Source organism: Ranitomeya imitator, chromosome 4 (genome assembly GCF_032444005.1).
Source record: "Ranitomeya imitator isolate aRanImi1 chromosome 4, aRanImi1.pri, whole genome shotgun sequence".
Classification (NCBI taxonomy): Eukaryota; Metazoa; Chordata; class Amphibia; order Anura; family Dendrobatidae; genus Ranitomeya; species Ranitomeya imitator.
This window is the reverse complement of record NC_091285.1, coordinates 59,247,909-59,275,555: the sequence shown is the minus strand read 5'-3', so window position 1 is coordinate 59,275,555 and position 27,647 is coordinate 59,247,909.

The following is a 27,647-nucleotide window of genomic DNA, read 5'->3' as shown; positions in this document are numbered from 1 at the left end:
ACCGACGCTCACAGCCAGTGCAGGAGGAGTGCAGAGAAGCAGAGCGCCGGGGACAGACAGCGGTAGGTAAGTATGTAGTGTTTGTTTTTTTTACTTTTACGCTGGTAACCAGGGTAAACATCGGGTTATTAAGCGCGGCCCTGCGCTTAGTAACCCGATGTTTACCCTGGTTACCAGTGAAGACATCGCTGGATCGGTGTCACACACGCCGATCCAGCGATGTCTGCAGGGAGTCCAGCGACTAAATAAAGTTCTGGACTTTCCTCAGCGACCAACGATCTCCCAGCAGGGGCCTGATAGTTGGTCGCTGTCACACAGAACGATTTCCTTAACGATATCGTTGCTACGTCACAAAAAGCAACGATATCGTTAACGATATCGTTATGTGTGAAGGTACCTTTAAAGATAAAGGTTGTGCTTTACAGTAGACCTAGATATTATGATAGTAAAGGGCGCTCACTAAGGGATACAATAGTACAGCAATCACACCATAAGTTCCCCAATTCTACCAATAATATTGTCATGGCTCCTGGGTATTATTACTGTGGTGAGAGCTGCACACAGCAGCAAGGGAGCTGAGCAAAACGCAGGGTTACTAACCAGATAACAAAAAGGACCTGAACCATGTGACAGATTGGTAGGTGGTTGAGGCAGAGCTAGACGATGGGGTGCAGAGGAGACGATGCACACAGGAGAATAGTCAAACAAGCTAAGATCAGTAGCAGAAGATCACAAGGTACCAAAGGGGAGAGACAGGGGATTGTCAGAAGAGAAGCCAGAGGTCAGAAATCCTAAAGAACATGAGCAGAGTAACGCATGGAGACCAAAAAACACAATTGCAAACTGAGCACACACTCCAAGGGTCAGGCACACCAACTAGAATGAAAGTATAGCTGACAGGGAATCCTAGTCTGGAGTGAGTATAAATACCCTTCCCAGATTCAAAGGGAGGCCAGCAAAATTAACCCTGAGAGTACAGAACATAAACCATGTCCTAACCAAGACAAATATCCTCTCAACAGTTCTCTTGTAGATTCCTTAATAGTTGAACCGCAAGTCCCAGATGGATATACATACTCCTTGATGGAGTAACTCTCTGGTCACACTTGTCTACAGCTTGGGACTGCAGCATTAAGATACCTGGGAACACATGGAGTTTGTGCAGTGTCCTTCTTTGGGATAGAATAGGTGGCGGTGGACATCTCCTGGTAACCTGGTTGGTCTGCAGATGTGAATCAGCTCCATGATTACCTCTTCTCCTCACACTGAGCTGCTGAGCTGTAAGCACTCACTCTATGTTTCTGTTCTCTGCTCTCCAGTGCCAGTCTCTCACCAGTCTGCAATGGAGAAGCACACATGTCTTTGTGCCCAGCCAACTCCCCCCGTCCTCAACTTGCGCAACCAATTTGTCTTTTCCTTTACTACTCCTCCTCTCCAGTCTGCTGGTAGCTGTAGTCCAGTGCAGAGCAGCAAGAGAAACATTAATGTCTGCTGCTGTGAATGTGTGCCTAATCCCAGCAGCAGTAGTCTCTGTACACATAACTGCATAAAGATTTTTCTGTATTTTCATGACTATGAAAATTGTACATTCACACTGAAGACATCTAAGCTATGAAATAACACATGTGAAATTACATACTTAACAAAAAAGTGTGAAACAACTGAAAATATGTAATATATTCTAGGTTCTTCAAAGTAGCCACCTTTTGCTTTGATGACTGACTTGCACACTCTTGGCATTCTCTTGATGACTTCAAGAGGTAGTCACTGGGAATGGTCTTCCAACAATGTTGAAGGAGTTCCCAGAGATGCTTAGCACTTGTTGTCCCTTTTGCCTTCACTCTGCGGTTCAGCTCACCCCAAACCATCTCAATTGGGTTCAGGTCTGGTGACTGTGGAGGTCAGGTCATCTGGCGTGGCATGCCATCACTCTCCTTCTTGGTCAAACAGCCCTTACACAGCCTGGAGGTGTGTTTGGGGTCATTGTCCAAATGATGGTCCAACTAAACGCAAACCGGATGGAATAGCATGCCGCTGCAAGATGCTGTGGTAGCTATGCTGGTTCAGTATGCATTCAATTTTGAATAAACCCCCAACAATGTCAAAAGCAAAGCACCCCCACACCATCACACCTCCTCCTCCATGCTTCACGGTGGGAACCAGGCATGTAGAGTCCATCTGTTCACCTTTTCTGCATCGCACAAAGACACAGTGGTTGGAACCAAAGATCACAAATTTAGACTCCTCAGACCAAAGCACAGATTTCCACTGGTCTAATGTCCATTCCTTGTATTCTTTAGCCCAAAAAAGTCTCTTCTGCTTGTTGCCTGTCCTTAGCAGTGGTTTCCTAGCATCTATTTTACCATGAAGGCCTGCTGCACAAAGTCTCCTCTTATCATTTGTTGTAGAGATGTGTCTGCTGCTAGAACTCTGTGTGGCATTGACCTGGTCTCTAATCTGAGCTGCTGTTAACCTGTGATTTCAGAGGCTGGTGACTCGGATAAATTTATCCTCAGAAGCAGAAGTGACTCTTGGTCTTCCTTTCCTGGGGCAGTCTCATGTGAGCCAGTTTCTTTGTAGCACTTGATGGTTTTTGCCACTGCACTTGGGGACACTTTCAAAGTTTTCCCAATTTTTCGGACTAACTGACCTTCATTTCTAAAAGTAATGATGGCCATAATACAAATTCTAACATTCTATTAAGTAGGACTATCAGCTGTGTATCCACCAGACTTCTGCACAACACAACTGATGGTCCCAATCCCATTTATAAGACAAGAAATCCCACTTATTAAACCTGACAGGGCACACCTGTGAAGTGAAAACCTTTCCCGGAGACTACCTCTTGAAGCTCATCAAGAGAATGTCATGAGTGTGCAAAGCAGTCATCAAAGCAAAAGGTGGCTACTTTGAAGAACCTAGAATATAAGACATATTTTCAGTTGTTTCCCACGTTTTTGTTAAGTATATAATTTCACATGTGTTAATTCATATTTTTGATGCCTTCAGTGTGAGTTTACAATTTTCATAGTCATGAAAATACAGAAAAATCTTTTAATGAGAAAGTGTGTCCAAACTTTTGCCCTGTACTGTATGTCCATGGATTGGTTGAATATACACGTTTATCTCACAGGATCAGATGTGGGAAGTCCAACTGGTACGCAATATACAGTATACACTGACTTACCAACAGTATCAGCATTGCAATGGTGACGGAAATTATTTAGGCTATTCTAGCATTATGCTGTTACTCATGGCTTGTTTCCTGTTTCTCCTAAGCTTGGCCTTTTAGTCAGATCACCACACTACCTGGTGTTTCATATAATCATTACTTGTCGCCAACTATTGCCTGTTCGTGAATATGACCCTGCTATCTTCTATCTTCTGAAGTCCTGGCCTTCATTCTCTATGACATGTTCATTAGTATGTCACCTTCTGGTGAAGTCCTCTAGTCCTGAATTATTTATAGAATAAGCTTGAGAATCTGCTGACACTTAGGCCTCGATTCATCAAGATCAACAAATTTCTCGCCGGCCTTGAAGAGAAGGTGTGTTGAAGTCAGAAAATCGTGAATCATGAAGAGGTGCATCCCTCTCAATGCATCAGCAATGTTTGATTAGTGGCATGCGCTTTACCAGAAATCCTACTACAGTCCCTGACTGGAGTAACATTTCTGGAGTAGGGAATGTCATAGCTCGTAATGAATTTGAATGGCCTCAAAGCCCCACCGTGACCCCTTACTGCCCTCATCCCATCCCAGCTCTGGCCATTTTTACTGAGCTTGAAATTGGTGTGAAAAAAATGCTACAAATCAAACAATGTTTCAGGCAAATTTCAGTTATGCTAAAAATTTTCAACGTTTCAAAGCAATTTACCCCAGAATTCTGACAAAATTGCTTTCATGAACTGAAGCTTAAAGTCTTGGAGCTAGAGGTTGTCACAGTGGTCCAAGAAGAAGTTAAAGATGTTGTCCAGGTTTGGGGTACAAGTTTATAGTTACTCTATATGACTGCAGACTCGTAAATCCACCCAGCATGCACAGTGCACGCTGTCAGGATTCTCTGGTGCCAGCGCCAGGAGCAGGTGGTCATGCGATTGCATTTTTCCAGCCACATTCCTAATACAAGTGAATCGAGCGAGGCCAGACACGTCTAGTTGGCATGTGACCGTAAACTTGAAGTCATATGTTTGCCCACTCCCAGCAATGGCACCAGAGAATCCTGACAGCGCACAGTGTGACTGCAGACGTGAACCCCAATCCTGGACAACCTCTTTAAAGGGAAGAGAAGGTCTTACAGGTGAAAAGTATTATCAGCTGATCTTTTTTTGGAAAAGGGACCATAAGCTTACATCAGAATGTTGGCTGGCATCCTTATATTGATTGGATCTAATGCCCCATGAAGTATTCTGTAGGAGAGATCATGTTTACTGCATATTAATGTCCATAACCTAGTACGTATGTTAACCACCATGTAATGCTGGTAAATTGCAAATAAAAGTCTCATACGTTTTTAAAGAGGTGAGAAAATATACTTTCGGTAAAGAAAAAAGTGAAGGCTGTATGTGTCCCGGAGTTGTAATAAATGATCCCCGCTGCTCACTCATGGCTATCTTATTTTAGAATTCTAAATCTGCCAAGGATACAAAGAAGCATAAAGAACAGTTTATCCGCACTGTTATATTTGTGTGACATAACAGAGATAACCGAGTCAGTTTTCGTCTTTTTCCCCTCATGATAGATCACATATGGATGTATTTTATTAGGGATTGTAAATCAAGTTGCCATTATATATAAGGCGCCACAAACAGGATTGCTTCACTTGTTCTCGCATCCCTATGAAAAATGTGCTACGCATGGCATGTATTTATTAGATGCCATTTCTCAAGTCAAATGTTTTTTTTTCTAGTCAGTTTAAGCAGAGGATTACATTTTTGTAGGTTAACCATTGCGCAGACTGTATGTAACGTGGCATCTAGCAGTGTACGCAGACATTAGAGGGGCTGTCCAGCATAAACAAGTCCTGACCAACGGGATAGGTGGTAACCTGCTGATTGGTGACTACCCCACCGGTGGGATTCACACCTATCAAGAGGAACTGTAATCCCTGCTCCGAGATGCGTGGCAGGTTTTACGCCTGACTGCCACTTCATTAATTTTCTCTGGGGCTTCCGGGAAAACTGAGTGCAGTGCTCAGCGGCCCATCGGGAATAAATGGATGCACACTTCATTCTATCTGGGATAAAAGTTCCTCGTTCTGCCACTCCGTGTGGGTCCCGGCAGTCACACACCCACCGATCAGCAAGTTATCATCTATCCTGTGTATAAGTGAAAACTTGTTTTCACCGCACAAGCCCTTTAAAGGTGTTCTCCACTACTCATACAAATCCGTCTTAATCAACGTTTGCACCAGTAAAATAACAACACTTATACGGACCTCTGGTGCCGAAGCCGTTCCAACGGAATCGGCACTCACGCTCCCCGGGCTCACGGGACAATGTTATGTTGTGTGCTACTGACTGTATAATATGGGAAACAAGGGCTGGAAGCAGATGTCGGCCATGACACAGGGTCTGCCATTAACATGGTGGAGCTGGGTTTACTGGACACTGGTGAGAGGAGAGCAGTTGCGGGATGATATATGTATGAGAGGACAGAGCATGGACACTTACATTGTCTGCCATTAGTTCTGTGGGCACATGTGCTGGAGATAAGGGTGAGAGGGGAAGAGTTGGGGGATGGTGTGTGTTTGATGTGTCAATGCTGTGTGTACTGGCCATGCTGTGTGCTGATTATTCCCTCTCCCCTTCCCAATTATGAAGTCTTGTGACCTCATCTTTGCTATATGCTGATCATCTTGTGTGTACAGATTCAGTGCAACCAGGTTGCTTTCACTATATACAGTATGTGGTATCTGTGTAAAGGCTCCAAATGTGCTGTATACTTATCATGGATATGGATCGCCCCGTTAGGGCAGCGGGGTACTCGGTACCGGGTCCTGCGGTTCACAGGGGGATGTCATGGTGGCTGACCCGGTCCGTGGCCCTGGGACGTCCGTGTAAAAGTGAAAGATCTTTAAAGGTATATCTTCATGACGCCACCTGTGGTATTCGGTCAGGATGACCGACGCTGCTTTAAAGTGTCCGCTGGGGTGATGTTAGGGCAGCTAGATGGTATACTTTCCCACAAGTGAAGTATGTCCCCAGGGCTTCCCAGAGTGTAGATGGTGGATGGTGAGAGGCACAGTGAAGAACGAGGACACAAGGGTGCAGTCTCTTCACCTTTACTGAAGGCTTCAGCAGCCACAGTCCAGAGCACCAGATCACAGGGCAGGCAGAGTCCGGCCGGTTTGGAGGCAAATACAGAGTCCCCTTATCCAGGTGGAAATCAGTAGCCTTCCTTTGCACTGCAGTGTTGTAGTCCCTTACTGCTAAGCTTCTCATAAGGTCCTCATAACTGTTGTAGATGTCATGTCTCTCTGTCCCCCAGATAGGATAGGACAAACCCGTATGACTGGTGGCTTGAGGCGGTTTATAGGTACTCTAGCATGCCCCAGCCTGTGGGAGTTGCCACCGTGCCTCCTGGGTATAGGTCGGACAGGTACCGTGGAAATAGCTGTCCTGCCGGTCTCTGAAGTAAAGCGTAGAGATCCATACTCCCTCGGTATTCTGGCCACCGGATTTTTGCGCCTCAGAAGGAAGTAGCCTGCTCCTGGCTGATCTCCCTCTGATATCCTCTCCTTTGCTCTGCTTTCCTTCACACTTGCTGCAATATGTTCTGCCTTCAATCCGTCTGTTTCCCAGGAGCTGCAGCACTTCAGGCCACAGGACTCCTCTGCTTCCTCTCCCTCTGTCTTCCTGACAGGAACTGAACCCTTTCCCTCCATATCAGGATGTCCTTATAGGACCTTAAACAGGCTTAGAGCTCCCCCTTCTGGTCTGGAGTGTGAACATGTTGCATGCATTGTGTTACCTGACAAAGAGTTCTCCTTCATTGCCTCCAACCGTAGCATCACTCTCCTCGAGAGGAAAGCAATACCACGGCGATGACCAGGACCCTGGGGCGCCGCAGATATGTATCTGAGGTACTGTACATGTTATCACTTCTCACTCTGCTATATACGGATTGTGCTGTGTTTAAACATCCTGTGTATACAGGTTTTTCCTTGCTGTACATATAATCTGGACCTGACTTCCAGCTTAGTTCTTTATTTCTGCAGTAATGGCAGCTTAGTCCTCTTAGTCCTGTCTGATACAGCCATCCTGTTTTTGCATATTGTCCACCTCATAATTTACAGGATCGGTGTATACCCACCAAGTTCTTATTTTATATTACCTAAGATGGTGGATAGCACATGCCTGAGTGGATTTCCTGGAGCTTTACTATATGTGTGTGTGTATCGATGATGTCATAATGGTTGCCATGGCAACGATGAAATCATAAAGGTTGCCATGGTGAAGATTATGTCATAATGGTTGACATGGCGACAATGATGTCATAATAAGTTGAAATGGTGACGGTGATGTCATAATGGTTGCTATGGTAATGATGATGCCATAATAGGCTGCCAAGGCGACAATGATGTCAGAATGGTTGCCATTGTGACGATGATGTCATAATAAGTTGCCATGGTGACTATGATGTCAGAATGGTTGCCATGGTGAAGATGATGTCATAATGGGTATGTGGGCATGGAACTATGAGATTGAGGATGTATGATGGGTATATGGCCACAAAACTATGGGATGGAGGATATGAATAATGGGTATATGGGCACGGAACTATGGGATGGAAGATATGCATGATGGGTATATGGGCACGGGACTATGTGATGGAGGATGTGTATGATGGGTATATGGGCATGGGAATATGGAATGGAGGATTTGTAAAATGGGAATATGGGCACGGGACTATGGGATGGAGGATGTGTATGATGGGTATATGGGCACGTGACTATGGGATGGAGGATGTGTGATGGGTTCTTATTTTATATTACCTAAGATGGTGGATAGCACATGCCTGAGTGGATTACCTGAAGCTTTACTATATGTGTGTGTGTATGATGATGTCATAATGGTTGTCATGGCGTTGATGAAATGATAAAGGTTGCCATGAGGAAGATTATGTCATAATGGTTGCCATGGCGATGAGGATGTCATAATAGCTTGCAATGGTGATGGTGATGTCATAATGGTTGCTATGGTGATGATGATGTCAAAATAAGTTGCCATGGCGACAATGATGTCAGAATGGTTACCATGGTGACGATGATGTCATAATAAGTTGCCATGGCAACAATGATGTCAGAATGGTTGCCATGATGATGTCATAATGGGTATGTGAGCACGGAACTATGGGATTGAGGATGTATGATGGGTATACGGGCATGAGACTATGGGATGGAGGATATGTATGACGGGTATATGGACACGGGACTCCAGGATGGAGGATGTGTGATGGGTATATGGGCATGGGACTATGGAATGGAGGATGTGTATGATGGGTATATGGGCACGGGACTATGGGATGAAGGATGTGTGATGGGTTCTTATTTTATATTACCTAAGATGGTGGATAGCACATGCCTGAGTGGATTACCTGAAGCTTTACTATATGTGTGTTTTTTCGACGATGATGTCATAATGGTTGCCATGGCGACGATGAAATCATAAAGGTTGCCATGGCAAAGATTATGATTTCAATGGTTGCAATGGTGACGGTGATGTCATAATGGTTGCTATGGTGATGATGATGTCATAATAAGTTGCCGTGGCGACCATGACGTCAGAATGGTTGCCATGGCGAAGATGATGTCTTAATGGGTATATGGGCATGGAACTATGGGATTGAGGATGTATGATGGGTATATGGGCACGGGACTCTGGGATGGAGGATGGGTATATGGGCCTGGGACTATGGAATGGATGATATGTATGATGGGTATATGGGCACGGGACTATGGGATGGAGGATGCGTGATGGGTATATTGACACGGGACTGTGGGATGGAGGATATGTATAATGGGCATATGGGCACGTGGCTATGGGATGGAGGATGTGTATGATGAGTATATTGGCACGGAACTATGGGATGGAGGATATGTATGATGGGTATATGGGCACGGGACTATGGAATGGAGGATGTGTATGATAGGTATATGGGCACGGGACTATGGAATGGAGGATGTGAATGATAGGTATATCGGCACTGGAATATGGGATGGAGGCTGTGTATGATGTGTATATGGGCACGGAACTATGGGATGGAGGATATGTATGATGCGTATATGGGCACGGGACTATGGGATAGAGGATAATCATTAAAATTTGTTATAACTAACCACAGTAACCGGGCTCTTCAGCTAGTCATATATAAAATAAATATTTGGGGAGTAACTCAGCACATGGCAGGGCGGTGAGTGGGGCTCTATTAACGCAGCATATGGCGGGCAGTGAGTGGGCACTAATAACTCAGCACATGGCGGGGCAGTGAGTGTGCACTCCTAGTGTGATGCTGCATCTTGCTCTTGAGGACACATCATGGACCTAGTTTTCAGCCCTGTCGCTGGTCTATTCTATGTACGTAGCGTGACTGAATGGGATACAGAACTTGCAGTCTTCTACACATACACCAGTGTCTGCAGGCAGATTATACTACACCTACATATTATATTTCTTACTATTTATGTGCAGCTGGTGATTCGAGAGCCGTGTCTGTCTGTAACTGCTGTAGAGGAGCAGGCGGCTTCTCCTCACTTATTGCTGCAGCACAGAACATAACATTGCACATCACTTACTATATCTGAGCTTATGATGGGCGATTTTCCAGTATCAACCTGTTGTATACCTTGGTTGTAAACTATAACTTATATGTACATACATGATGTTTCATCCTCACTTATATACATTTCAGGAACTGAAGTAAAGCAATTATTTGTTTTTGGCAACTGTCAGCTGGGTACCCCTGGGCCAGTTGCGGTGCGGCTGTGGGTGGCATGGTGGAGCTGTCTGTTGTTAAAATTTAAAATGGGTCCCTACTGAGAAAGGTCTCAGCAGGACATTTTTTGTATGGGCAACAGTCAGCTGTGTCCCCCTGGGCCAGTTGCAGTGCAGCTGGGGGTGGCATGGTGCAGCTGTTTATTGCAGTTTTTCAAAATGGTTGAACCTGTAATTCCCTTTCCTCCTTTTTCCAGAGTCAAGTTAATGTTGTTTAATGTTATTCAGTGGAGGGGCAATCATCTCGGGTGGGGCGGGAACGGGTCTGTGGAGAGCCAGGTAATGGTAGCAAAGGGGGGCAGTAGGATGCCCGTTTGGTGGGGCGGTTGCCTACACCTCCCCTTTTTTGCTTCATTTCGTGGTCAGAGTATAATTTAAACAAAAGCGTTCCCTACTGGGCTGAGGTCTCAGCGGGACAATTAATTGGTGGTGCCATTCAGTAGGATTCTCGAACCGGGGTGGTGCGGTTGAGGGCATAAGCAGGAGGGTCCTAGAACCGGTGTGGTGCGGTTGAGGGCCTAAGGTGCGGCTCATGGCGCAACAAAGCTGGTGCATGGCTTCCATAGACTCCGTTCCTTATTTGTCAATGTTATATTGATATGTTCATTTTTGTAATATATATATGTTAATAAACAGGGCTGCTGTGGCCTATTTACCCAGGGTGACCATCACGGTATGGCCCCGTGGTCTCTAGAAGCATTTATAGCCTATAAGACCATGTTAGGGTAAAGTCCCTGGGGTCATGGCAATAATATTTAGCATACCTAAAGAATAAATTGCAACTGACTCCTCCGATCTAGGAACAGCGGCTGGAGGGAAAAGAAGAAAACAAAACAAAGAACACCAACATGCTATTCAATACAATCTGTCACTTCAAGGACACTCTCTTTTTGTTCATGTGACTTGAAAATGCTGAGGCACAGATTTTGACTGTTTATATTGACCCACTCTTGTTTCTTTTAATATTGTCTTCTGCACAAAGCAGTAATCTAGTGCATTACAATGAAGAACAGTATACCAAATCTGGGTGCCCTTGAGGCAGTGGGGAGTGAATAAGGATGAAGTAATCAAGTGCAATATCAGGAAGGGCAATATGTCTATTCCCGGGGCCCTTGAGATGGTGGAAAATCATGTAAAATGATGTAAAATGATGTAAAATCATGTGCATTAACACAAAGGGAAAATATGCCTATTCTCGATGCCCTTTAGCCAGGGGGAGCGGCTAAGGGTAAAGTAATTAAGTGCATCAACATGAAGAGCAAGATGCTTTCCCTGATGACTTTTACCCAGTTAGAGCGGTTAACAGAAAATGTCATCAAGTGCATTAAAAGCAATCAACAATGGCGTGGCAAGATTATTAATAATGCATTCGTACATTTTTCGGCTATAGGTTTATTTCAATTATTATATACAAAACAGAACCCAGCACTCAACTTTGCAGTGAGGTTTAGGTGATTTTATTCAATCCCAAATAGCAGCATTAAACGTTTCGGTCCCAACAGGAGACCTTCGTCAGTTATGTACTAAGGGATATGGTATAATAAACAGTTATACAGAATATATTGCCTATTAGTAATTTTTGCTACTACACCCCTTGACTTCCGTATAACTGTTTATTATACCATATCCCTTAGTACGTAACTGACAAAGGTGTCCTGTTTGGACCGAAACGTTGTAAAATTGTGTATGTACATATCTATAGTCCTGGAATGCAGAAAAATATGCGGCACTCACCCAGTAGAAGCTGTATTTACGTGCTCTTTATTGGAACAAAGAATGTGAATACATCCGACGGCCGAATACATAAGGCTATATTCACACTTTGCGGATTTTGCCGCGGATCCGCAGCGGATTTGACCGCTGCGGATCTGCAGCAGTTTCCCATGAGTTTACATTTCAATGTAAACCTATGGGAAAAAAAAAACGCTGTGCACATGCTGCAGAAAAATCCGCGCGGAAACACTGCGGATTACATTCCGCAGCATGTCACTTCTTTTCTGCGGATTTTCACCTGCTCCAATAGAAAACTGCAGGTGAAAATCCGCAGAAGAAAACGCAGTAAAAAACGCGATAAATCCGCAGTAAAAACCGCAAATGGTTTTCACTGCGGATTTTGCAATTCTGCTGCGGAAAAATCCGCAGCAAAATCTGCAAAGTGTGAACATAGCCTTAGAATGTGAATACATACGACGGCCGTTTCGCAACTAAATGTGCTTCAACGGGTCCACATGTGGACCCGTTGAAGCACATTTAGTTGCGAAACGGCCGTCGTCCAGCCTCCATCACTGCACCCTCCGCTCCACCTGATGTCTTGAATGGATGTATTCACATTCTTTGTTCCAATAAAGAGCACGTAAATACAGCTTCTACTGGGTGAGTGCCGCATATTTTTCTGCATTCCAGGGCTATATATATCTCATTGATTTTTATGCAGTGCACCTATATACCCATAGCTTGCGTGACGCCTAGTTGTCAGAAGTTGCGAAGTCCATAGGCTGTGCAGCGTTATACTCTTGAGTGCCATCCAAATGCTTTTCTTATTTGTTATGTACATATCTATGTTTTGCTAATACTTAATGATGAGCATTGGGAAAGTATAGTACCCTGTTCAGCCCACTAGATGGGGCCCATGACACCGTATGATAATAAGTGATGTAAGTAGTTAAACATAGGAGGAGCTAGCTGGGGTAAGGTAGGAACAGTATCCTAGTTTGAGTCAATAGGGGCCGGGCCAGCTTGGAAGGGCACCAGAGCCCAAGCCATCCAGTAGCTCTGCAACATTAAAGTACAGGACCCAGCCATTCAGGGCCAGCTGGGCCAGAATTATAGCTGAACAGCGGGCTTACCGCCATGTTGAAATGAAGGCTAAAAGCAGGGCGAGGACAGAACGGTGATGCAGGTGGCTCCATAATGTGGCAACTTATCGCATAGGTTGATGCCCTCAGATCCAGTACGAAATGGCTGAGGGAACCCCCAAGCGCAGTGAGTTTGGACAGGAAGGACGCTGCATTACCGCGAGAGGCGATACGAACTGGGCAAGTACTGAAGGCCGTAAGAGGAGAAGCAGGGAAAGTGGAGGATGTGGACTGTACTGAACCCGATGCTGTTGATGTAACTAAGAAGGAAGGTTTGGGAACAGAAGCAAGTAAAGTTTTGTGTTTGAAGTTAAAACAAGACTGTGTCTTAATTTGTGTGCTATCGTACGAAAAGGATCTGCGGCAGCTCAGAAGAGACTTGGAGAGTATGGATAACAGAGAGGCAAGTACCCTCATAGAAGTACGTTCTTTGCATGTGAAGGGAGACCAGGGCACGTGTAAACAGATATCCTCAGCCACGACTATGGCCCTGGCGCTTCCTCACAGGAGTACCATGATGACATGCGCAGGGGTCTTCAGCAGACCCCTGTCGATCACAGCCAGGGCCGGACTGGCCATCCGGCAGTTTTGGCAAATGCCAGAAGGGCCGGTGCCTGTAGTGGGCCGCTTGATCCATTATTGGTGTCAGGGAAGTCGGTACTATAAATAGTTACAACTTGCAGTAAAGCTAAAGGACCTTCGGTGATGTCACGACTCACGAGCATGTGATCAATCACATGCATGAGTAGGCGGGATTAGAATACCAGCAGCCGGGCTAGAGCCTGGCTGGAGGTCACATGATCAATTCCTCATAGAGAACGATGTGTCTGCACTCACTGCAGTGCCTTCCGGGATGGGGCACTGCAGGAGAGTGAAAATGTGCGGGTGCTATGGACACCTGACCAGGAGGGGGGTAGGAGCTCTCATTAACCCCTGCAGCACCAGACAGGCATGTGAGGTGTCACAATAGTGGCTGCAAGACCCTAATAGGAGCCAGCATCGGGCATGTAATGCGAGGAGCTGTGGTGATGGTGAACTACAGGTACCAGGGACAGGGAGGGAGCCTCTGCATGCCAAGCAGTGTAGAGGTGTGTTGGACGGGGTGTGTGAGGAAAAACACAGCAGAAAAAGGGCAGCTGTACCATCACCAGGGCTTAATACTAATGCATTGCAGCAGCTGCCATGATAAAAGGGGCAATGAACTGGTGAGAGAAACCACCATGGAGGGGGGCTGCCTAGTAATATAACTGCACTTGGAGGAATTGGGTATAGGGCGCTTGTCACCACATGCTGCGCCACTGTCAGCGGCGCAATCCTGCAGTATTCTGCATCGTCACTGGTCCGCCTCCTACAGCTATTGGTATATTCTGTGATTACTTTACTTGAAGTACCTTTGATTCGTTTTGATAACATCTGTACTCCTATTTTTCATGATATATTGTGCTGATTTATCTACTATATAATTGTCTAAGGGTCACTTCCATCTTTCTGTCTGTCCTTCTGTCTGTCTTTCTTTCTTTCTGTCACGGAAATCCCAAGTCACTGATTGGTTGCGGCAAAACAGCCACGACCAATCAGCGATGGGCACAGTCCGGTGGCAAAATGGCCACTCCTTACTCCCCACAGTCAGTGCCCCCTCCATACTCCCCTCCAGTCAGCGCTCACACAGGGTTAATGGCAGCGTTAACAGACCGCATTATGCCGCGGTGTAACGCAGTCCGTTAACGCTGCTATTAACCCTGTGTGACCAACTTTTTACTATTGATGATGCCTATGCAGCATCAATAGTAAAAAGATCTAATGTTAAAAATAGTAAAAAAATTAAAAATCATTATATACTCACCTTCCGATGCCTTTCTTGCTCCTCGCGATGCTCCGGTGACCGGTCCATGCATTGCGGTTTCGTGAGATGATGACGTAGCGGTCTTACGAGACCGCTACGTCATGATCTCGCAAGACCGCAATGCACTCTTGGGACCGGAGCATCACGAGGAGCATCGGTAAACCCTTGGGCTTGATCCGGGGGCCGACGGAAGATGAGTATATAACTATTTTTTATTTTAATTCTTTTTTTAACAGGGATATGGTGCCCACATTGCTATATACTACTTGGGCGTGTGTTAGATACTCCCCTCACTTCTTGTAACCTACAAGTGTACAAACATATTATACAGTCACCATGCGACAAGTGGGCCTGTGTAACTTCAAATGCCAGGGCTGAATTTTAGTCCCAGTCTGGCCCTGATCACAGCAATCCATTGGCATCCAGCAATTGCATCGTGGGCGCACCAATGAGTGGTTAGAACAGCGCGCCCCCTGTCAGCGCGCTGTAAATGCTGCTGTCACAGATTTACAACGGCATTTAGCAGATTAACTGCCGCAGCTGTTAGAGGCAAATGATGGCTGATTATCACAGTCATCCACCTAGAAATACAGAAGTGGTGACGTGTTTCTACTATACTTTTCCTCTAATGGTTCCACTTCTGATTTCGGCTTACAAATACTGATGTGAAATACTGAGGTAAAATACTGTTACCTTAGTCCTTAGTCTCTGACCCATTTCTTTGCTTTGGGGCAGGAATAGGGGGAAAACGCTATTGGCTTCATCTGCCTAGGGCACCAAAATACCTTGTCCCAGCCCTGATTCCAGATAGCTAGACCACACAAAATAGTAAATCAATACCATTTACTTGAGGAAATTTAGAAAACTTATTTTTGTAGAGGCCTGTTCATTTTTAAAGTGACTTTGAGGGACCTATATATTGAAAAGTCCACAAAAGTCACACAATGTTAAAAATAACACCCCAACATAATCAAAACTGCTTCCAGGTAGTTTGTCAACACTTCACATGGGATGTGCTCAAAAAGGAGAAAAAATCATACATTGATCTAATGCCTCTCGGCAAAAATATATATAACTGAACATGAAGTTCTTAGTTTAACATTCTGATCAGACTGTATGAAGCCCACTGCCAAGCCACGGCAAACCTCGTAGTTGGTCCTACTGCCCTAACGGAGCAGAGCCGTGCAGCGACCACCGCAACAGCAGCAATACACCAGCAGGGCAGACAGCCTGGTGCCCCACAGCACCCATGCTGAGTCCCCATGACTCCAGACCGCGCCGCCTCACCAGCACTAAACCGCAGCAACAATGGCCGCCACACAGCACCCACACCAAATGAAAGGAGTAATGAAACTTACCTTCCTCCAGCTCTTCAGTGAGAGCAAAAATGGGCTAGACTGTTATGGACCTGGTGGTTAGGAGCACCCGGAACGACCTGGTGGTTAAACTCACACAGGACAAGCTCTGGGAAGTGGGAGCTCTGCTGACCGTAACCCCTAATCCTATCACACAACTAGAAATAGCCGTGGAGCGTACCTAACACGACCTAGACGCCTCTTCACAGCCTAAGAGCTAACTAGCCCTAAAGATAGAAAATAAAGCCTACCTTGCCTCAGAGAAATTCCCCAAAGGAAAAAGGCAGCCCCCCACATATATTGACTGTGAGTTAAGATGAAAGTCACAAACACAGAAATGAAACAGGTTTCAGCAAAGAGAGGCCAGACTTACTAAACAGACTGAGGATAGGAAAGGTATCTTTGCGGTCAGCACAAAAAACTACAAAAGACCACGCAGAGTGTGCAAAAAGACCTCCGCACCGACTCACGGTGTGGAGGTGCCACTCTGCATCCCAGAGCTTCCAGCTAGCAAGGCAAAATCATGATAGCCAACTGGACAAGGAAACAATGAACAAATAAATAACTAGCAGAGACTTAGCTTCTGCTGGAGTAGACAGGTCACCAGAAAGATCCAAGAGCGAACTGAACCAGTACAAGAACATTGACAGCTGGCATGGAGTAACGATCTGAGTGGAGTTAAATAGAACAGCCAGCCAAAGAATAAACTACGTCACCTGTGGAAGGAACCTCAGAAGCAGCAGCTCCACTCACAGCCACCAGAGGGAGTCCATGGACAGAACTCGCCGAAGTACCATTCATGACCACAGGAGGGAGTTCGAAAACAGAATTTACAACAGTACCCCCCCCTTGAGGAGGGGTCACCGAACCCTCACCAGAGCCCCCAGGCCGATCAGGATGAGCCAAATGAAAGGCACGAACTAGATCGGCAGCATGAACATCAGAGGCAAAAACCCAGGAATTATCTTCCTGACCATAACCCTTCCACTTGACCAGGTACTGGAGTTTCCGTCTCGAAATACGAGAATCCAAAATCTTCTCCACCACATACTCCAACTCCCCCTCGACCAACACCGGGGCAGGAGGATCAACGGAGGGAACCATAGGCGCCACGTATCTCCGCAATAACGACCTGATGGTTAAACTCACACAGGACAAGCTCTGGGAAGTGGGAGCTCTGCTGACCGCAACCCCTAATCCTATCACACAACTAGAAATAGCCGTGGAGCGTACCTAACACGACCTAGACGCCTCTTCACAGCCTAAGAGCTAACTAGCCCTAAAGATAGAAAATAAAGCCTACCCTGCCTCAGAGAAATTCCCCAAAGGAAAAAGGCAGCCCCCCACATATATTGACTGTGAGTTAAGATGAAAGTCACAAACACAGAAATGAAACAGGTTTCAGCAAAGAGAGGCCAGACTTACTAAACAGACTGAGGATAGGAAAGGTATCTTTGCGGTCAGCACAAAAAACTACAAAAGACCACGCAGAGTGTGCAAAAAGACCTCCGCACTGACTCACGGTGCAGAGGTGCCACTCTGCATCCCAGAGCTTCCAGCTAGCAAGGCAAAATCATGATAGCCAACTGGACAAGGAAACAATGAACAAATAAATAACTAGCAGGGACTTAGCTTCTGCTGGAGTAGACAGGTCACCAGAAAGATCCAAGAGCGAACTGAACCAGTACAAGAACATTGATAGCTGGCATGGAGTAACGATCTGAGTGGAGTTAAATAGAACAGCCAGCCAAAGAATAAACTACGTCACCTGTGGAAGGAACCTCAGAAGCAGCAGCTCCACTCACAGCCACCAGAGGGAGTCCATGGACAGAACTCGCCGAAGTACCATTCATGACCACAGGAGGGAGTTCGAAAACAGAATTCACAACACTAGACTCCTTACTTTGCAGTCACCTGCTAATTAAAATCACCTGTGCCAAATGGGAAGAGTGCACATCCAAAGAAAAAAAAAGGACAGAACATGCAATATGCTCAAAAAAAGAGAAAGGTCAGCACCTGCAAAAATCATACATTGATCTAATGCCTCTAGGCAAAAATATATATAACTGAACATGAGGTTCTTAGTTGAACATTGCCATCAGACTATATGAAACCCACTGCCACGTCATGACAAACCTCGTAGTGGGTCCTACCGCCCTAATGGAGCACAGCCATCCGCCGACCACCGCCACAGCAGCAATGCACCAGCAGCACCCATGCTGCAAGACTGAGTCCCCATGACTCCAGACGGCGGCGCCCCACCAGCACAAAACCACAGCAACAATGGCCACCACACAGCACCCACACGAATTGAAAGGAGTAATGAAACTCACCTTCCTCCAGCTCTTCAGTGAGTACTTTACTCATTCATTACTCCTTTCATTTGGTGTGGGTGCTGTGTGGTGGCCATTGTTGCTGCGGTTTGGTGCTGGTGGGGTGGCACAGTCTGGAATCATGGGGACTCAGTCTTGTAGCATGGGAGCTGTGGGGCAACAGGCTGTCTGCCCTGCTGGTGTATTGCCGCTGTGGTGGTGGTCGGCGCACGGCTCTGCTCCATTAGGGTGGTAGGACCCACTACGAGGTTTGCTGTGACGTGGCAGTGGGCTTCATGCTGTCTGATTAATAGGTTAAACTATGAACCTCATGTTCAGTTATATATATTTTTGCCGAGAGGCATTAGATCTTTGTATGATTTTTGGAGGTGCTGTCCTTTCTCTTTTTTGAGCACTTCACATGGGATTGTAGACCCTATTTTAGAACTTAACTCTATTCAGCTGAAATAAAAACTACAGACAATGCTTTGGCGTGAGGTGGCCGTAAGGCTTTATTGAGGGTTGCATATATTAAAATACTCTTCATTAAATTAAACACCATAAGCAACTCAATCAGTTTAGTCACAGACTTGACTAAAGAAAATACTTTCAAAAAACATCCCAAAACATGGGTGTAAGGATTCCGGACATTCCTGGTGTCTGTTCGCCCTGATCCAAGATGGAGTCTTGGATCTTGCCCTGTCATGGAACTTCCTGTCTGTCCTGACTATTTAAGTCTGGGTCTTGTGTTCACCTGTGCTTGATTATTTTGTGCTGCTGGCTCCTGAGCATCTGCCTGCTTGCTGGCTAACTCCCTGCTTCTGCAGCTTACTACTCAGTGGTCTGCTTCACCCCATTCAGCTACCTCTCGCCCCTGGAACTGCTGCGACGTGCAGTACACCAGTGGAAGGATTTCCTTTGTGTACCAAACTTTTCCCAGTGTTGTGCCTCTTTGCACAACCACACCAGGTGAGCAAGATTCAAGCTGTGCTTTTCTCTCCAAGAAATATGTACTCATCTACTACGCTTAGATAGCGTTCTCCCTCTTTCTCCCCTCGTCCTCTCTGTTCCAGGACGTCATTCACAGGACGCATCATCTGTGAACAATTGGACTCCTACTAAAAAGTACTGTGCACACATGTGAGCAAGTTTTGCTGGACTTCGTCATTTATGTACTGTGTGCATTTGCACTATAACTTATTGGTCTTCCTCGTTTTAGTGTCTTGTTTGCTTCCACATAATTTCCTTGCTGGACTGATTCACATTAGCGGTCACGCCCCGCTACTCAGTTTGCTGTGATTTTCTATATAGAGCTGAGGACCTCGTTACAATTGCAGAAATATCTGTTAGTTCTGTTTACATTTCGGTTTTTGAGTAAATACATCTTTTGTTGCAACTTTGCTCTCAGACTGGCTTTATCCCATGCTATCAGATTCCGTAGTACCCATACTATTATTATAGGATACTCAAGCCATTAAAGGAATCTGCTGGGATAATGTCTACTGAGACATAGATGGATCAGTTGTTCTCTATGATCCACTCTTTACAGGGGGATATTGAGGCACTGCAAAACAAAGTTGCTAACTGGGAGGCTCATTTTGGACAGGCTCTTCAGGACTTAGGTAATCAGGTGGCTGGGCAGATGACTTCACGAGCACCTCCACCCCCCAGTACAGCCACAGCCAATTACTCCTCCAAAGTTACCACCATTTAGGTTTAGTGGGGACCGTTACAAGTTTCGTGGGTTTGTAAACCAATGCCTTTTGTATTTGGATGTGCATGCTGCCCATTTTCTTACTGATCGATCTAAGGTTTTATGTATAATCATGTTGCTCACTTCCCGAGCTCTTGCATGGGCAAATCCGCTTATGGAGACTCGTGACCCTCGACTGAATAACCTAGATGATTTTCTTGCTGCAATGTCTATGATGTTTGATGACCCTAATCGTCGCACTACAGCTGAAACCGCCTTGTTATCACTACGTCAGGGTAAGCGTCCTGTCATTGAATACGCTACTGAGTTTAGATGGCTGGTGGTGGATACGATTTGGGACAGTTATGCTCAATTACCCATTTTTAAAAGGGGATTGTCTAGTGTGTTAAAGGATGAACTAGCTCATGCAGATGCGCCGGAAGAGTTGGACGCTTTTATACAGCATTGTGTACGCATAGATATACGTGTTACTGAGCGTAGACAGGAAAGATTTGCAGCCTCTAATCGTGTCACTAACTCTTCTCTTCCTTCTAAAGAACTGTCAGGCAAATCCTCTTGGGAGGCTGAACCAGTTCCCATGCAGGTGGATGCACTACAGCAGCGTGAGAGTAACGAGCGCAGGGAGCATCGTTTCCGGGAAAGTCTGTGCTTTTACTGCGGTCAGTCAGATCACTTTCTCATCAATTGTCCCAAGAGGCCCTGCAAGATACTGGCCACGGTTGGGGAATTTGATAATCAGGATGCTGAGTCCATTACATCTGAGTCTAGTTTTTCTGTGAATGCCATTTTTCACTCTGTCTATGACTGCCTCTCCCAAGACGCTGGAGCGTAAGGACACCCATTGCTCCCTTCCTATTAAGATCCGGTCATCGGGTCAATGGATTCCCTGTGCAGCTATGGTGGATTCAGGGGCAGGAGGAAATTTTATGGACTTTACATTTGCCCGGGAACATGGCATAGGGATCCAGCAGAGAGCCACCCCGGTAACTATGGAAACGGTGGATGGCTCCCCTCTAGTCTCTGGACCAGTAGATCAAGAGACTGTACTTCTGGAAATCTTCACAGACCCTGATCATCAGAAAATGCTGTCATTTATGTTGATCTCTTCACCACATTTCCCTTTAATTTTAGGGATTCCATGGCTGCAGTCTCAAAATCCTATTATCAACTGGGAGACCAAGGAAATCACTTTCCCATCAAAGGAGACACCGGTAACAGGCCTAGTGAGTCTTCGAGATACGAAATGTGCCACTGAGGTATCTACTTTACCATCTGTGTGTAGTGAATTTTCGGACATTTGTGAGAAGAAGATGGCAGACCAGCTTCCTCCTCACAGACCGTATGATTGTCCCATTGAGCTGCTTCCGGGGGCTGCTATTCCTTTTAAGAATGTCTACCCACTTGCAGCTCCGGAGCTGAAGGCTTTAAAGGAATACATCAATGACAATTTGGCTAAGGGTTTTATTCGCCCCTCCTCATCATCGGCAGGAGCACACATCTTTTTTGTTAAGAAGAAGGATGGAACTCATAGACCATGTATCGACTACCGGGAGCTCAATAAGGTCACCATTCGGAATCGCTACCCTTTGCCATTGATCCCTGAACTGCTGGAAAGAGTGCGACAGGCCAAGATCTTCTCCAAGTTAGATCTTCGGGGAGCATATAATTTAATTAGAATCCACTCTGGAGATGAATGGAAGACTGCATTTAGATGTCGTTATGGGCATTTAGAATATCTGGTGATGCCTTTTGGTCTCTGCAATGCTCCGGCAACCTTCCAACATCTGGCTAATGATATTTTCAGAGATCTATTGGACCATTTTGTCATGATCTACCTGGATGACATCTTAATTTTTTCTGACTCTTTGCAGGAACATCAGGAGCATGTGAAGACTGTCCTGAGGCGTCTAAAGGAGAATCACCTCTACATTAAGCCTGAGAAATGTGAATTCCATCGCACAGAGATTCAGTTCCTGGGGTATGTCATCTCGCCACAAGGGCTTAACATGGAGGCAAGTAAGATCAAGGCTATTCATTGATTGGCCCACACCTAAAAAAGGCAAGGAAGTACAGCGTTTCATCGGATTCGCAAACTTTTATAGACGATTTATTCGTAATTTCTCTGAAATTGTGCGACCCATTACACAGCTAACTAAGAGGGAAAAGACTTTCTTGTGGTCCGCACAGGCTCAGGAAGCTTTTGATTGTCTTAAATCCCGGTTTACATCTGCACCTGTACTAATTCACCCAGACGCAGCACTTCCTTTCATCGTAGAAGTGGATGCTTCAGATTGTGCTCTGGGGGCCATCCTCTTACAGAGAACGGGAGAGAAAAGCTTGTTACATCCGTGTGCTTTTTTTTCTCGCAGACTCTCCGCTGCAGAAAAGAACTATGATGTGGAAGATAAGGAGCTTCTTGCCATTATCGCTGCATTTAAGGAATGGAGACATCATCTGCAGGGGGCATCACAACAAGTTATTGTGCTCACTGATCATCGCAACCTGGAGTTCCTTAGATCTGCAAGATGTCTTTCTCCACGGCAGGCTCGTTGGAGTCTATTTTTGAATTAATTTAATTTTGTCATTTCGTACCGCCCAGGTTCACATAATGGGAAAGCGGATGCTTTGTCCCGAATCCATGCCACGGATTCCGTACCTGGGACCCCATCTAAGACCGTCCTGTCTGATGCCAACTTTATCGGAGTCATTCAGAATAAGGACTTATGGAAGACCATTAAGGAAGCCTACGACGCAGACCCATTTCTCGCCAACCCGACTGCTGATGTGAACTTGGTTCTCAGAAATGGTATGTGGGTCCGGGATCAACGTTTATACGTTCCAAACGCCGTAAAGCTGCAGGTCCTCAAGTTTGTCCATGATTCCAAGTTGGCGGGTCATCAGGGGGTACAGAAGACACAGGAGTTTCTGAGCCTTTTTTTTGGTGGCCTACCTGTCTGAAGGACGTGAAAAGTTATGTTCTCTCTTGTGAGGTATGTGCACATTTCAAGACTCCTCGTATATCACCTACTGGACTGCTTCAACCACTACCTGTCCCCTTTCGTCCTTGGGGGTCTATTTCAATGGACTTTATAGTTGAATTGCCCACCTTTGGGGGAAAAAAAATTATATTCTGGTGGTTGTAGATTGCCTTACTAAGGCTGCCCACTTCATTCCCTGCAATGGTCTTCCTTCAGCCACGGAGACGGCGGATCTGGTCATCCAGAATGTGTTTCGGCTGCATGGAGTTCCGGATGAAGTCATCTCAGATCGGGGAGTGCAGTTTATGTCCAAGTTCTGGAAATAATTCTGTGATTTGCTTGGTGTTAATGTTTGTCTGTCTGCATACCATCCTCAGACTAATGGGCAAACAGAACGGACGAATCAGACTCTGGAACAGTATCTTCGATGTTATATCAACCATTCTCAGGATGACTGGTTGGAGTTGCTCCCGCTCGCAGAATTCTGATATAACAACTCTCAGAGTTCTTCTACAAAGGTAACACCTTTCTTTGCCAACCTAGGTTATCATCCCAGTATTCTTCCCAGATCTCCAATCAACGCACCGGTGCCTGCAGTTCATGAGAGGTTGGCGGCAATGAGACAGAATCTGGAAACCCTGAAGGAATCACTGTCTACTGCACAAGAGAGATATAAGAGATCTGCCGACAGGTTTCGGAAGCCTGCACCTATGTTCAAAGTAGGGGACTCTGTATGGTTATCTACTAAAAATTGGAGATTGAACATTCCATCACAGAAACTCGGACAAAAGTTCATCGGCCCGTTCAAGATCTCTGGGATTGTGAGTTCCGTTGCCTGTCGTTTGAAGTTGCCAAGAACCTTGAAGGTACACCCTGTGTTTCATGTCTCCCTGTTAAAACCGGTGTCTCCAAATACATTTCAGGGTCGGATTACACCTCCTCCTCAGCCTGTGTTAGTGGACGGACAAGAACAGTTTGTGGTAGAGAGAAGATTCACTCTCTGCTCATTCTCCTCGATCTTTCTGCAGCTTTCGACACTGTTGACCACCCTCTCCTACTCTCTAGGCTCCAATCACTAGGCATTAAGGACACTGCTCTCTCCTGGTTCTCTTCCTATCTTTCTGAATGCTCCTTCAGTGTTCTGTTCTCCGGCTCCACTTCATCTCCTCTTCCTCACTGTCGGGGTACCTCAGGGCTCAGTCCTTGGCCCCCTTCTCTTCTCCCTCTACACAGCCCCAATTGGACAGACCTTCAGCAGATTTGGCTTTCAGTACCATCTTTATGCTGATGACACACAACTATACACGTCAGCCCCTGACCTTACCCCTGCTGTACTACAGAACGCCACTGACTGTCTGTCTGCAGTCTCTAACATCATGTCCGTTCTCTATCTGAAACTCAACCTCTCCAAACTGAACTTCTTCTGCTCCCGCCTTCTACTAGCATCCCTAAATCTGACATTTCCCTCTCTGTGGGTGGCACCATAATAACGCCTAGGCAGCAGGCACGCTGTCTGGGTGTTATGTTTGACTCTGATCTCTCCTTCACCTCCCACATACAATCTCTTGCCCGCTCGTGCCGCTTACACCTAAAGAACATCTCTAGAATCCGCCCTTTTCTCACCATGGAGACAACAAAAACTCTCACTGTCGCCCTAATCCACTCCCGCTTGGACTACTGCAACTCTCTATTAATTGGCCTCCCCCTCACGCGACTTTCCCCTCTCCAGTCTATCCTTAATGCAGCAGCCAGGGTTGTCCATCTGGCTAATCGTTACTCGGACATGTCCGCTCTTCGCCAGTCGTTACACTGGCTGCCCATTCATTACAGGATACAATTCAAAGTACTTGTTCTCACCCACAAAGCTCTCCACAGTGCGGCACCCCCTTACATCTCCTCCCTCATTTCTGTCTATCGGCCTAGCCGACCGCTGCGCTCTGCAAACGACTTTCGACTAACCTCCCACTCCCGACTCCAAGACTTCTCCCGTGCTGCGCCAATCCTCTGGAATGCTCTACCCCAAGATATTAGGACCATCCACAACTTGCATAGTTTTAGGCGCTCGCTCAAAACTCATTTGTTCAGAGCGGCCTATCACGTTCCCTAATCAGTCATTTTATGTTTGTGTGTAGCCCATTCACTATCTCCATCTACCCCCCCACCCCCTGAAGATGGCTGGACCATCATTGTAAATACATCATTGTAAATACACACCTGTACTTTGTATCTCCCCCACCTCATTGTAAATTGTAAGCTCTCACGAGCAGGGGCGGCTTAATTTGCTTTATTACTGTATTGTTAACATTGTTACGTATGACTGTTGTGTTTGAAACTGTTAAACTGTAAAGTGCTGCAGAATATGTTGGCGCTATATAAATAAAGATTATTATTATTATTATTATACTGGACTCCATGATCCGCAGGAATCAACTGCAGTACCTCATCAAATGGCAAGGATATCCATCTGAGGAGAACTTTTGGGAGCCGGTGGGCAATATCTGTGCTCCTCAAAAAATTACTCTGTTCCATCAGAAATATCCTGACAAGCCTGGTCCTGGATCGTCCTGAGGCCACTTCTGAGGTGGGAGTAATGTAAGGATTCCGGACTTTCCAGGTGTCTGTTCGCCCTGATCCAAGATGGAGTCTTGGATCTCGCCCTGTCATGGAACTTCCTGTCTGTCCTGATTATTTAAGTCTGGGTCTTGTGTTCACCTGTGCCTGAGTATTTTGTGCTGCTGGCTCCTGAGCATCTGCCTGCTTGCTGGCTAACTCCCTGCTTCTGCAGCTTACTACTCAGTGGTCTGCTTCACCCCATTCAGCTACCTCTCGCCCCTGGAACTGCTGCGACGTGCAGTACACCAGTGGAAGGATTTGCTTTGTGTACCAAACTTTTCCCAGTGTTGTGCCTCTTTGCATAACCACACCAGGTGAGCAAGATTCAAGCTGTGCTTTTCTCTCCAAGAAAGATCTACTCATCTACTACGCTTAGATAGCGCTCTCCCTCTTTCTCCCCTCGTCCTCTCTTTTCCAGGACGTCATTCACAGGACGCATCATCTGTGAACAATTGGACTCCTACTAAAAAGTACTGTGCACACGTGTGAGCAAGTTTTGCTGGACTTCGTCATTTATGTACTGTGTGCATTTGCACTATAACCTTATTGGTCTTCCTCATTTTAGTGTCTTGTTTGCTTCCACATAATTTGCTTGCTGGACTGGTTCACATTTTCTATACAGAGCTGAGGACCTCGTTACTATTGCAGGAATATCTGTACCATGTTTTGTTCGCTATTCTGTTTGCTGTGACTTTCTATATAGAGCTGAGACCTCGTTACAATTGCAGAAATATCTGTTAGTTCTGTTTACATTTCTGTTTTTGAGTAAATACATCTTTTGTTGCAACTTTGCTCTCAGACTGGCTTTATCCCATGCTATCAGATTCCGTAGTACCCATATAATTATTATAATGGGTTAATTTATCCCTCCAATAAAACCAGACGAGTCCGACTTAAAAAGATGAACTGAAAAACACAAAGACGCGGGTGGGTGTATCACTTCCAGATGCTAAACATCTGCTGAGGTGATCCAAACCCCTGAGGGCGTATAACTAGTCCACTTGCTGCCAGAATAGAGTCCAATCAGCACCACGGTCCAGTCAGACGACTCAGCCAATCAAGTCACTGTTACTAAGGTTAAGGCCGAGCCCCCTTGAGTGACCAGCAGGATTACCTCACAAACATCTAATATATAATTGCCTAGAATACTACTTCCTGCAATTTGTGCCAACTTCCTGTCTGGAGCTAATGTCCGGAGATAAGTGACGTCAACAGTGTCCAGTGTCTGATTGGTTGCCGCCTGCTGCGAGCGACCAATCAGAAACGTGCCGTACTGTGACACACTCCGCCCGCCATTTTGGTGTGATTTTTGAATTTTTACCTCACAGCAAGTTTCTACTACGTGGAGGCGGGCCCAGTGACGTTGCTCTTCAAGCTCCTGCCGAATTTCGTCAAAAAAATGATAATACCATTTACCAAAACTATATATATTTAGTTGTGAAGTGGTTCAGTGACATTTTCACACCAATTTTGAACTTTTGTTTGGTGTTTTCTCCATATACTGCCTATTATTCACTGACTGTTATACTGAGAGACTGCCGTTTATTAACCTCTTCTTTGCCACATTGGGTATATTGCTCTATTATTTGCCACATAAGGACATTGTCCATTATTGCCCAGCAATTTCTTAAATAACAAGAATTGTCAAGAGCTGGTAAGTGCAGCCATTTTTTGTTCTTTCTTACTATTATTTATTAATTGTATTATTCTTACATTTGAATAAATAAAGTATATATGGATTCTAGACTCCCGATTCTTTAGAATCGGGCTGCCATCTAGTTATACATAATGGGATAGAAAACTGTGACAATAATTGATTTACTAACTAGGGATCCTAAACCATAAAACTCATACTCATTTAAGTGCCACATTCCCATGTGGCCCCTTCCAATCCCCTCCAGGGACCTTCCATGGGATTGTAGACCCCATTTTAGAACTTAGCTCTAATCAGCTGAAATAAAGACTACAGACAATGGTTTGGCAT